This window comes from Phoxinus phoxinus (genome assembly GCF_949152265.1).
Source record: "Phoxinus phoxinus genome assembly, chromosome: 4".
In the NCBI taxonomy this organism is placed as follows: Eukaryota; Metazoa; Chordata; class Actinopteri; order Cypriniformes; family Leuciscidae; genus Phoxinus; species Phoxinus phoxinus.
In genome coordinates, this window is record NC_136879.1 from 3551915 (window position 1) to 3562459 (window position 10545).

The 10545-nt window shown below is 36.8% G+C and overlaps 1 long non-coding RNA gene across 1 annotated transcript in view; it reads right to left on the reverse strand.

Annotated features, from left to right (window-relative positions):
- LOC306997308 overlaps nucleotides 1-9034 on the reverse strand; it is a 413102-nt gene extending 404068 nt beyond the window's left edge. The window contains exons 1-2 of the long non-coding RNA XR_013797347.1: nucleotides 8625-9034; nucleotides 8001-8501 (exon numbers count right to left, since the gene is read on the reverse strand). This is a non-coding gene — a long non-coding RNA (uncharacterized lncRNA). The remainder of the gene's footprint in view (nucleotides 1-8000; nucleotides 8502-8624) is intronic.
- Between the last annotated feature and the right edge of the window lie 1511 nt (nucleotides 9035-10545).

Sequence of the window (10545 nt, forward strand, 5' to 3'; positions counted from 1 at the left end):
ACCCTCTGGGGTCGGCAAACGCACGGGCGCGTTCTGCTTGTTTTTTTTAACATAGCAAAATAGACCTAAAATACTCCGTCAGTTTTGGTCATACAGACTTAAGAAATATGAAAAAATAAGCTGTTAAATGTCTACTTTTTTATATGTCCACTTACAATCGAAATAAAACGGTGTCTGCGTCTCTGTCTCCGTGAACTTTTTTTCTGAAGCACGTCTCTAAACTTAAACAAAACTCAGCCAATACTATTCACTCAGACGTGAGATATATATCTATATAATCATTTAAGTGTGTAGTTTTAAATTATCTAATTCAAAACTAAAATAAATATTCTCTGTTTATATAATCTATATAAAAAGAGCGAGAGATCAGCCGTTCTCATTATCGTTCTGGCAGCTCATTACTCTGCTAATGTGACACGCTCATGGAGAGCACGCGCTACTCAAACGCAGATCTGAAGCAACACATGCAAACCAGTCAACGCCCACAACAGCTGGAAAACACACTCGCTGTGAGGAATAATAATATCGTGATAATCCTGGAAATTTTACCTCAAACGTGCTGGAGTAGCCTGACAACGGATACAGCTGCAGATCATCAGTAAGTGCGTTGTTCTAATCGCGATATTAAATTGTGTCTGTAAACCGCAAAAGACTGTTTAAATTTGAATCGCGTTTCTGTGTTTGAATGAATGAACGGCACATATGCATGCTGTTGTTGTTGTTGTTGTTTACTACAGCTCGCGCGTGTCTGTGTGAATTAATTTAGCTTTTAGCAAACTATCTATATTGCCTACTGAGATGAGTAAAAATCGACTGAATACGTTGAAATAAAATGTCTTTGTATAAGCAACATATTAAACTGCAAATAAACATTTATGCCCTAATATATATTATAAAAGACGATATGTTACAGACAAAATATGAAAGACAACATTTCGTTTTGGATAGATTATAAAGTTTTTACTGCCACATCAAAACCTAATTTACAAGGTGCAAACAAAATCTTAAAAGGTCAATATAAGCCTTCTCTTTAAATTATTTTTGTGTTTTATTAGTGACAAATTTGGGGAGACGATAGCCTACAACCAAAACTCTCTGAAAAAATGAATGAGAATTAACTGCACAATTACTAGAAATGTTTACCTTGGATATTATACAATTTGCAAGCATACACAGTTTGTGGAAAAATACACTTTTTTTCAAGATGTTTCCAACTCTGAAGTAATATATAATATATATATTAGAGCCGGGACTTTAACGCGTTAATTAAGATGAATTAATTACACAAAAAATAATCGCGTTAAACATTTTTAACGCATTTTAATAACACTTATTTTTGCACCGCGGAACGTTTCTCACTGGATGAGTTTAGGCGGACCGATTATACTGGAGCACCAACTAGCGTTCATAACTTCCATAGACAGTATATAAACGAAAACTTCAAACAACAAAACACAGTGAACATGAATAAAGAAGCTGACGAGACCGTTTTGGTCGGCCCCGTGGATGGGACATTTTGTTTTAAAAAACGAACGGATGGAAGCGTCGATAAGAGCATGGTTGTGTGCAAGCTATACAACAAGGAATTCGGAACGGCTATTGCTACACTTAATGGCAAAAATAGCACTGGTCTGCTGGACTTGGTTGAACAAAAATAAACAATATTTTGTTGCTTAAGCTTCTGTAGTCATTATTCAATGGTATACTAAAAATCCATGTGAAAAAAATTACTTCTCACTGTTCTCAGGTCAAATATTTTTATGCAATTAAAATGCGATTAATTTCGATTAATTAATCACAAAGCCTCTAATTAATTAGATTAATTTTTTGAATTGAGTCCCGGCCCTAATATATATATATATATATATATATATGTATATGTGTGTATATGTATGTGTGTGTGTGTTGTCTTTGCATTCTTTCTTGTGGCTCAGTGACACCCGAATGAAAGGCTCATTAGTATACAGCATTAGCAGGTCTTTGTCTTCAGGTGGGAATGAGGACATTATTCATGACCTTGTTGGATCATTCACGCCCACCTGCATATTGCCTTTCCAAACAAAACGTGTCTTACAAAATTGAAATCAATCTATTGTTTAATGTGAACAATTAGCCCGGATAATTTTCAGATCATTTTGAAGTAAAAACTCTAGGCGACAACATCCATTAGTCAAAAGTATTGTGGGAATATGTGAAGTTGGTCGTTTGTGGTCTTATATCAGAAAATTTAAGTTTGAGTTTTTTTAATAACCACGCATAAATAATATTCTCTCAAAAATGCAAACATGTACATACATGTTGCTCACATATTATGATAGCCATGTTCGTGCTAAATAGAGTGCAATTACACCTTTACCATTAATATGTTTATAAGCAACTGAAAAAAATACAAATATCAGGGCATGTCAAAACATCTCAAAAACCTCAAAAACACCTTAGACCCCAGAGGGTTAAAGCAATCGGTCTGTAACTTTCTGCCAAACTCGGATCCTTACCTGGTTTACATATAGGGACAATAATTGATTCTTTCCACTGTTTTGGCAAACATCCCACTTCCCAAACCTTATTATATAACTTTAATAACATTTCTTTACTCTCATCATTTAAATTTTTTATCATACAATAACTTATTTGATCATTTCCTGGTGTTGCTTTTCCCGAATCCCTTAAGGCATTATTCAATTCACCCATTGTAAACATCGCATTTATGATACTTCCATTATCCCCATCATCCTGCATTACTTCAACATTATCTCTTATTGTTTTCTCCCTCTGTATCTTTTCCTCATTACTCAAATTACCATTACTATGTATTTTAACAAATGTCCTTGCCAGCAACTCTGCTTTACCTTTGCTCTCTATTATTACTTCCTCTCCATCTTTCATTATAGGATAACCATACTCTCTTTTATTTCCTGACATTCTCTTAATCATACCCCATACTCTATCTAATGGTGTACTTCTTCCTAGAGATTCACAATACTTCCCCCAAAAGTTTTTCTTAACTCTCTTTATTGTCTTCCTTACTACAGCCTGCTTCCTCTTATATTCAATTAAATTCTGAAAGTTATGTGTTCTTCTCAGGATTTTAAATGCCTTATTTCTCTCTTTAATTACCTTTGTGCATTCTTGCGTCCACCACGGAACTATTTTCTTTCTATTACTGCCTCCTCTTTTTGGTATCGACTCTTTTGCTGCACCTAAAATAATACTACTTAATTCTTCATTCAGATCTTCAATTCCCTGATTTATACTAACCTCCTTTAATTTTTCTTTGGACAATATTCTAAACTTGTTCCAATCTGCTTCCTCAAATTTCCACCTACTTACTTTCTCTTTCTTTTGCATGTCCCTTTCTATTCCAATTTCTGTAAATATAGGATAATGATCACTCCCTATAGTGCTCTCTTTATTTACTTCCCAACTACTTATCCCTACCAAAGACTGGGACACTAATGTAAGATCTATTGCGGTCTCTGTACCCTTACTTAAATTTATCCTTGTACCAGATCTATCATTCAGACATACTAATTCCTTTTCATCCATTATCTCTTCTAAAATTTCTCCATTCCGGTCTTCTTTTTCACCCCACACCTTACTGTGTGCATTAAAATCCCCGCACCAAATAATTTTTCCTCTCCACTCCTCCAGTATTGATTCTAGTTGTACTCTCTCTAGTTTTTTACATGGGTTATAGAAGTTAATCACTTTAATCTTTTCTTTCTTGTTCCATATTTCAATAACTATTACCTCTAATTCTTGTAATGTTTTTAACCTCCTATATACTATACCCTCTTTAATAAATATTGCACACCCTCCTCCAATTCCATTTTTTCTATCTTCACGTATGGTATTATATCCTTTAATAATGAAATCCAGATTAGGTTTGAGCCATGTTTCTTGAATGCATATGATATCCGGTTTCTTTCCTACTTTATCAACATATCCCTTAAACTTAAATCCATTTGCTAACAAACTTCTAGCATTCCATTGAATTACCAACATTAAGTTATGCTTTGAGAAGCTGTATCTGCATTCCCTTCTCCGTGGTTAAGGTCAGCATGTATCTTTTCCCATGACAAATCTTTCATGTTTAGGAATTTAGCTGCTGCCTTAACTATGATTTTAATCTTCTCTGTTTTTGTTTTTGCTTGTTCTGAGCAGTTGATGACATATGCTACAAAAATCACTATCCTATCCATCGATATTCCTGTATTTTCCTTCTCTGACCCCGTTCCTTCTTTAGTTGTACTAATATCTTCTTTTCCTCTTTCATTATTACATATTTTCACAGCCTCTGCGTATGTTACTTTCTGATTTGATTTTACTTTTTGAACCTCTACTGCCTTTTTCCGGACTTCACATCCCCCATATGCTGCTGTGTGGTTCCCTCCACAGTTGCAACACTTTATTGTTACATTACTCCCACATTCTCCATGCGCATGTTCTCCTCCACATCTACCACATCTCTGTTTCCCTTTACATACATTTGCAGTATGTCCATACCGCTGACATTTGTAACATCTTAATGGAGGAGGTACATATTCTCTGACGGTAAAGCTCATATATCCTACCATCACTTTCATAGGAAGCATCTCATCTTTAAACTGTAGCAGTATGGATTCACTATCAGTTTTTTCTCCATTTCTGAAAGCCTGCATACGAGTGATTTCTGTGATCATTCCTCCTTTAATCACTTTCCTTAGGAATTCCCATAGAAGAGAATCTGGAAGAACTGTTATCACTCCCCTAGATCCTCTCTTCTCACCAATTATTCTTTTCTCCACTATTTCTTTTTTACATACTGATTGCAGTTTCATAGTTTTATTTTTCTGCTCAGCATTTTTGCATTTCACCAATAGACTCCCATCACGCAACACCTTCGCCATTTCTATTTCCCCAATTGCTTTCTTCAATCCAGTTGTCAGAGTGATCGGGCTAACGGATGTAATTTCATTCCCCACTTTAAATTTAAGAATGATCTTAAACTCTTCCATCATTATCTTTTTCCTTACTTCTCGACTTTCTTCATCCTCTTCCAATGCTCTTTTATTTATCATCTGACTATTCCTATACTCTTTTTTTCCTCCTCCTTTCCTACTTGTACTCTTTTCCCAACCCATCTGCATATCTTCATCCTCTGAACATCCACTATAGTTTGCCATTCTGATCCAGTCACAAATCAGATTATGCCATGAACCCGCAAACAAAACAAACTAAATAAACGTATTGCAACAAAGAAAAAAGAAAAACCTTCCTCTTCAGCAATATTTAGCCGTTCAATCACTCGTTACGTGGGACGCTGCTCCACATCCGGCCACACCGAACCAACGTAGCTAGCCAACGACACCACCTGTTGCTCAGGGGATCTAATTATACACAGCACCACCCGGTGGACAAAAATGTTACTCTCATTAAAATGGCTCCTACACATTTTGTTTAATTATCAATGGCACAAAATAAATTTGCTACATTCCAGTAGAGCCGCTGCACAGACGACAAAACTGATGAAGGAAGATTATCAGCATATCGCACCAGAAAATGAAGATGAAGAAGCTGGTCTTTAATCTGCTAAAGTATTGTTTTGTGAATCATTCACGAAATTGAGACGATCGACAGTGATAGCCTACCCGGCCATAGCAACGGAATAATTTTTTCAAAACAGATCCATACATTGAAGAAATCAGAGAAAGACTGACTTGGCTACAACAAAATAACAGACAAACTAGTATTGCTTTCAATATAAAAACCAATGAAAATGTAAAAGAACACTAAAATTAATTAAGTTTGAAACCCCATTGCACATTTCAAGGTTTAAATAAAGTGTCGGGACAGTTTATTTATTTAAAACAGGTTTGCATCGAGTTTAATTAAGTTTATTTCCTTTGCGATGCAAAATAAGAAACACCGAATCTTATTCTTGCGAAATTTTAAATTTTTATTGCCAAAGAAATTGCAGCTAAATTAAACAATTAAAACAGTAAAAAACGAAAATAGTTCAAAGCAACATAAATTAAGATCATGCGTTTTTCTTTGCCTCTCTCTCACGCTGGATCTTTTTTCAGCAAGTTAATTTAGTCTCCCTGCACTGCGTGCACCGGGTCTCTCTCGAAATGAAACATTTCAGGGTAAAAACACATCATACAGCTGATAATACTGTATATGTCGCTGTGTATCATCCACACAAATCATGAAAAAAAACCTGTAATAAATAATTTAGCATTTGTTGCTTCAAATGCCTAGTTGAATTCGCCTTATAAAACGAGGTGGATCGCGAATAAAAGAGCTCTGTATCTGCTGCTCACTCACATTCATTTAGTTGGCATGAACGCGTTCATGTTTAGATGATGCAAGATTGTTGACAAACACACTGCTCAATAGGGCTGTAATCTCCCAGTCGATTATTGGTCGATATGTTCTGGCTCGGCCAAAATTCTGATTGGTCGATTTTTTGCCGCGTTCATTTCATGAGGTGGAAAATCCTAATTGCTAATGGGGGTGTTTTCAGAGCACCCCTGTTTCACAGGTAATAGCCTGTCTTCAGGACACCCCCCTTGTTTTCACTTCTTTTGGATTAGCCCAACCCACTGCCACTGGAGAAGAGAGACAGATTGAAGAAAGTATGCTACTAAAAGGTTTGCTGAATATTTAATTGAGATACCGTTTAATTCATAGTCAATCCTCTTCTACCATGTCAACAAAGACATCGACAGTGTGGCAGCAATTTAATTTAATAGAAAACAGGAAAAAAGGATTGGAGCCTAATGCGCAATGCACTGTGCCCACTGTTTGTATTAGTTTTGAGCCTATGCTTTATTTTTCAGTTATGCACTTTATTTAATTTTTTTGCTCTTGATCTGGTTTGTTTAATAAATATAGTTTTTTTTATTAAAGTGGACGTGCCTTTTGTGTTTAAAGGGGTGGTTCAGGATTTTGGACATCGGACCTCATTTTCAAGTTAGCCTGGTTGTTATTCATCAGTGGAGACAGTTTAAAAAAAAAAAAAATCCAGTCCTTACGGTACGTTCACACGGGGCGTTAGCGTCAACGCTTCCCTTTGACTTTGAATGGGTGACGTCAAGCGTTGCCGAAAAGAATTGTGGATCCGTCGGCGGCGCTTCACTGGCGTTGCTCGCGGCAGAAGTTGAGAATTTTTCAACTTCTGCCGCGAGCAACGCCAGTGAATCGCCGCAGACGGAAGCGTCAGCCAATCAGGATCGCTCTATGCAAATACAGTAGCCAGGCGGCAGCCAATCACGTTCATCCTGTTCAAGAGCAGCAAACTGAGGATACATTTTAAAATGGAGGAGAAACTAATTATTGTGGTGGGCAATCACCCGGTCCTTTATGACCAATCACTTTTTATGTACCGGGATTCATATTGGAGAGACTAGGCGTGGAAGGAGGTGGCAGAGGCCGTTGTTGAATCTGGTGTGTATTGGACCCGTGACAACTAGCATACAACTAGCATACATATAATGTACCGCCAAGAATAGCGGCCCATCAGAAATTTAGGTTTAATTTCATATAAAAAAATATATACATGATCAGAGTGGTGGGTGATTTTTTTTTACTATTTATTATATATAATTAATATACAAATATATACAGGATTTTTATATTATTAACGTTAGTAAACTGTTATTTTCCCCAATATTCATATTTATTTCATAACTACACATTTTATAAATAATTGACAAACACGTGTATATGAAGGAACTCTTTATTTCTCTTTTTCGCATCTCAGAGGACATATGCAAGACCAGGTGGAAGTCTTTGAGAGACAGGTTCAAAAAAGAAAAGAAAAAAACAAAGAAAGGGAGATGAGAAGGAGTGGAGCAGGGTCCTCTGTCACACAGCCATGGCGATTTATGGCGGTGATGGGGTTTCTCACTCCATTTATCACTGATAGGGAGACATCTAGTAATGTCCAGAGGCCTCCATCCTTTTTACCCAGCTCATCTTCTGTCCGAGAATCCCTCAATCCAGATCCAGAGGACAGTAGGGCTGTCAATCTTCCTCTATAATACTATTCGAATTCCATTCCTTATTTTATTTAATATTCGAATAATATTCGAATATTAAATGCTCAAATTCATCCTATTATTAATATTTGCGACATTACACAGGCTTATGAATCGTCAATGCCACTATAGCATTTGGTTGTTGTTGTTACACGTTCTGTCCACTAGAGGGACAGCTAACATTACAGTAAACATTTAGAAACGGGTGATCGCGTTTTTTTATTAACAATAAAACAGCGGAACAAAATGAATGACTTTAATTTGGCAACTTGAATGGACATTTTTCCACTGATCAGTTGTCTGATGTTGTGTCAGATTTTCACAACTCTGTCAGTGATTGTTGCGCGGCTAGGACAGCAGACAGCTGGTAAGCCCCGTGATGAAGAGAAGAAAATAAGTAATTCTTGCCTGTTTTAGCAGCGGTTCCTTGGACAGATCGCCTATAGCTTGTCATGGTGTAGCGTTGTCAGATGTGCCCTAATGGTGCGTTCACACCGGACGCGAATAGCGCGTCAGGCGCGAAAGGACACAAAAGTGGTCAAGTGTATAACTAGACACGGCAGGCGCGAATTTGACGCGCTATTCGCATCCGGTGTGAACGCACAGTAAGGTTGCAAGTTGAGGAGTGATATTTCATTCAGACTTTATTTGTGATTTAATTTTCCCATTTATGATTTGAAATCCAAACAACTTCCACACATCGCTTCTCAAATTGTCAGGAGTGGTGATCTCCGTTTCCATGGAGACATTGCTCGCCGCCATTATTGACAGTATTGTTATGACGATGCAGCGTGGATAACGCGCACAATTGTGTTACGATTCAATTTTTTAATTGTTTATCAGACGAAACAAAAGCATTTCATTTTCACATGCCTGTGTAAGCCAAGTTGGCGAGAAAGGCAAGATATCATATAATAAAATAATAAAAAAAAGAAAAAAAAAGCAATATTCGAATAGTAACTTCAGCATTCGAATAGTATTGATTTTTTTAATATTCGAATTATATTCGAATTTCGAAATTCGTTCCAACAGCCCTAGAGGACAGCCAGGCCGAGGGAAGCAGTCAGAGCAATTCCCAGCAAGCACCTGCAGGCAGAGATGAGACAGGGAATGAGGAAGACAGTCAGGCAGACAGACAGAGGCAGGCAGACAGACCATGGTAGCAAGGCAGACGGAGCAGGAGGAAACCAGGGTTGCAAACAAGGGAAGGAAAAGAAAGGGACATGAAATGTCCGCTTTTGAAAGGGAAATGCTATCAGCAATCGAACCCCTGACACAAATGGCTTCACTGCCACGTCCCCCACTGCCTCAAACATCTCCAGAGGATGAAGATGAAATTTTTTTTTAAATGCCTCTTACCATCCATTCGCAGACTTCCTCTGACGAGAAGAGCAAGGCTGCGTTTTGAGATCCACCAACTTGTGTACCAGGCAGAACTGGAGGCTGCTGACGTCGTCCTGTAATAATTTTTTTTTTTTTTACAAATACGATAAATAATAATAATAATAAAAAAAAAAAATTCACACATTCAAACACATTTCTACTTGCATAAATAAACCAATTAAAATGAACTCATGCTTGTGCTGTGTTTTCTCTCACAAAAAAACATGTATACATGCATACATACATAAACATATATATATATATATATATATATATATATATATATATATATATATATTGTAACGGCAATGACTCTGTTTTAGGGAATTTATTAGCTCGAATGAGAGACGATATTCATAAGATATGAATATGTAATATGTTGCATACATTAATTAAATTTTAACCAAATAGGGAATGAGTTAAATCTCGCCTTATATTATTAATTACCACGATTACTCGTAATAATCATTAATATAGGTATTTAAAATGATCGTTAGATCAGGGGAAGTTTAGGTAGAACCACCATTCAGCTATTTTACGCACGTATGTCCAGCAGGCGCGCGCACTATGGCTCTATGGGAAATTACCAGTCTTGTAACACAGTCAAATAACGCTCCCTGTGGCCACAAAGGAACGATATTTTCGTGCTTTAGACAATTTAGGAATTATATTACAATAGGTAGAGCTTGTAACTTGATCGCACCTTTCATTGACTCTTTAGTGATGATGGAACAGACAGATTCAATTCAAAAGATTATGGAATTTCATGTAAAACAGGCTAACGACTACAATGTTACTAAATCAAAAACACACATGAGTAAATATGCATAATAAACAAACGAAAATAAAATGATTGTAATGAGACAAAAAGGTGAGTGCAAGAGAGAGAGAGAGGGAGAGTTAGAGAGAGTGTCTGTGAGGAGGTCAGGGAAAAATTAGAACTTTTGACAAAACAGTTTACACAGTTTACATCAAAATGAGACCCCAAAAACCTGTTGAGTGTGTGTATGTATGTGCAGCATCTTTCACACGTTGGCGTTTGTTTCCCAAGGTTCGTATGTGTGTGCGTGTATATTTGAGCTGATGAGATCAGCAGTGAGCGTTTGGTAAAACACTGTCCTGTTGTTCTTAAAAGGGT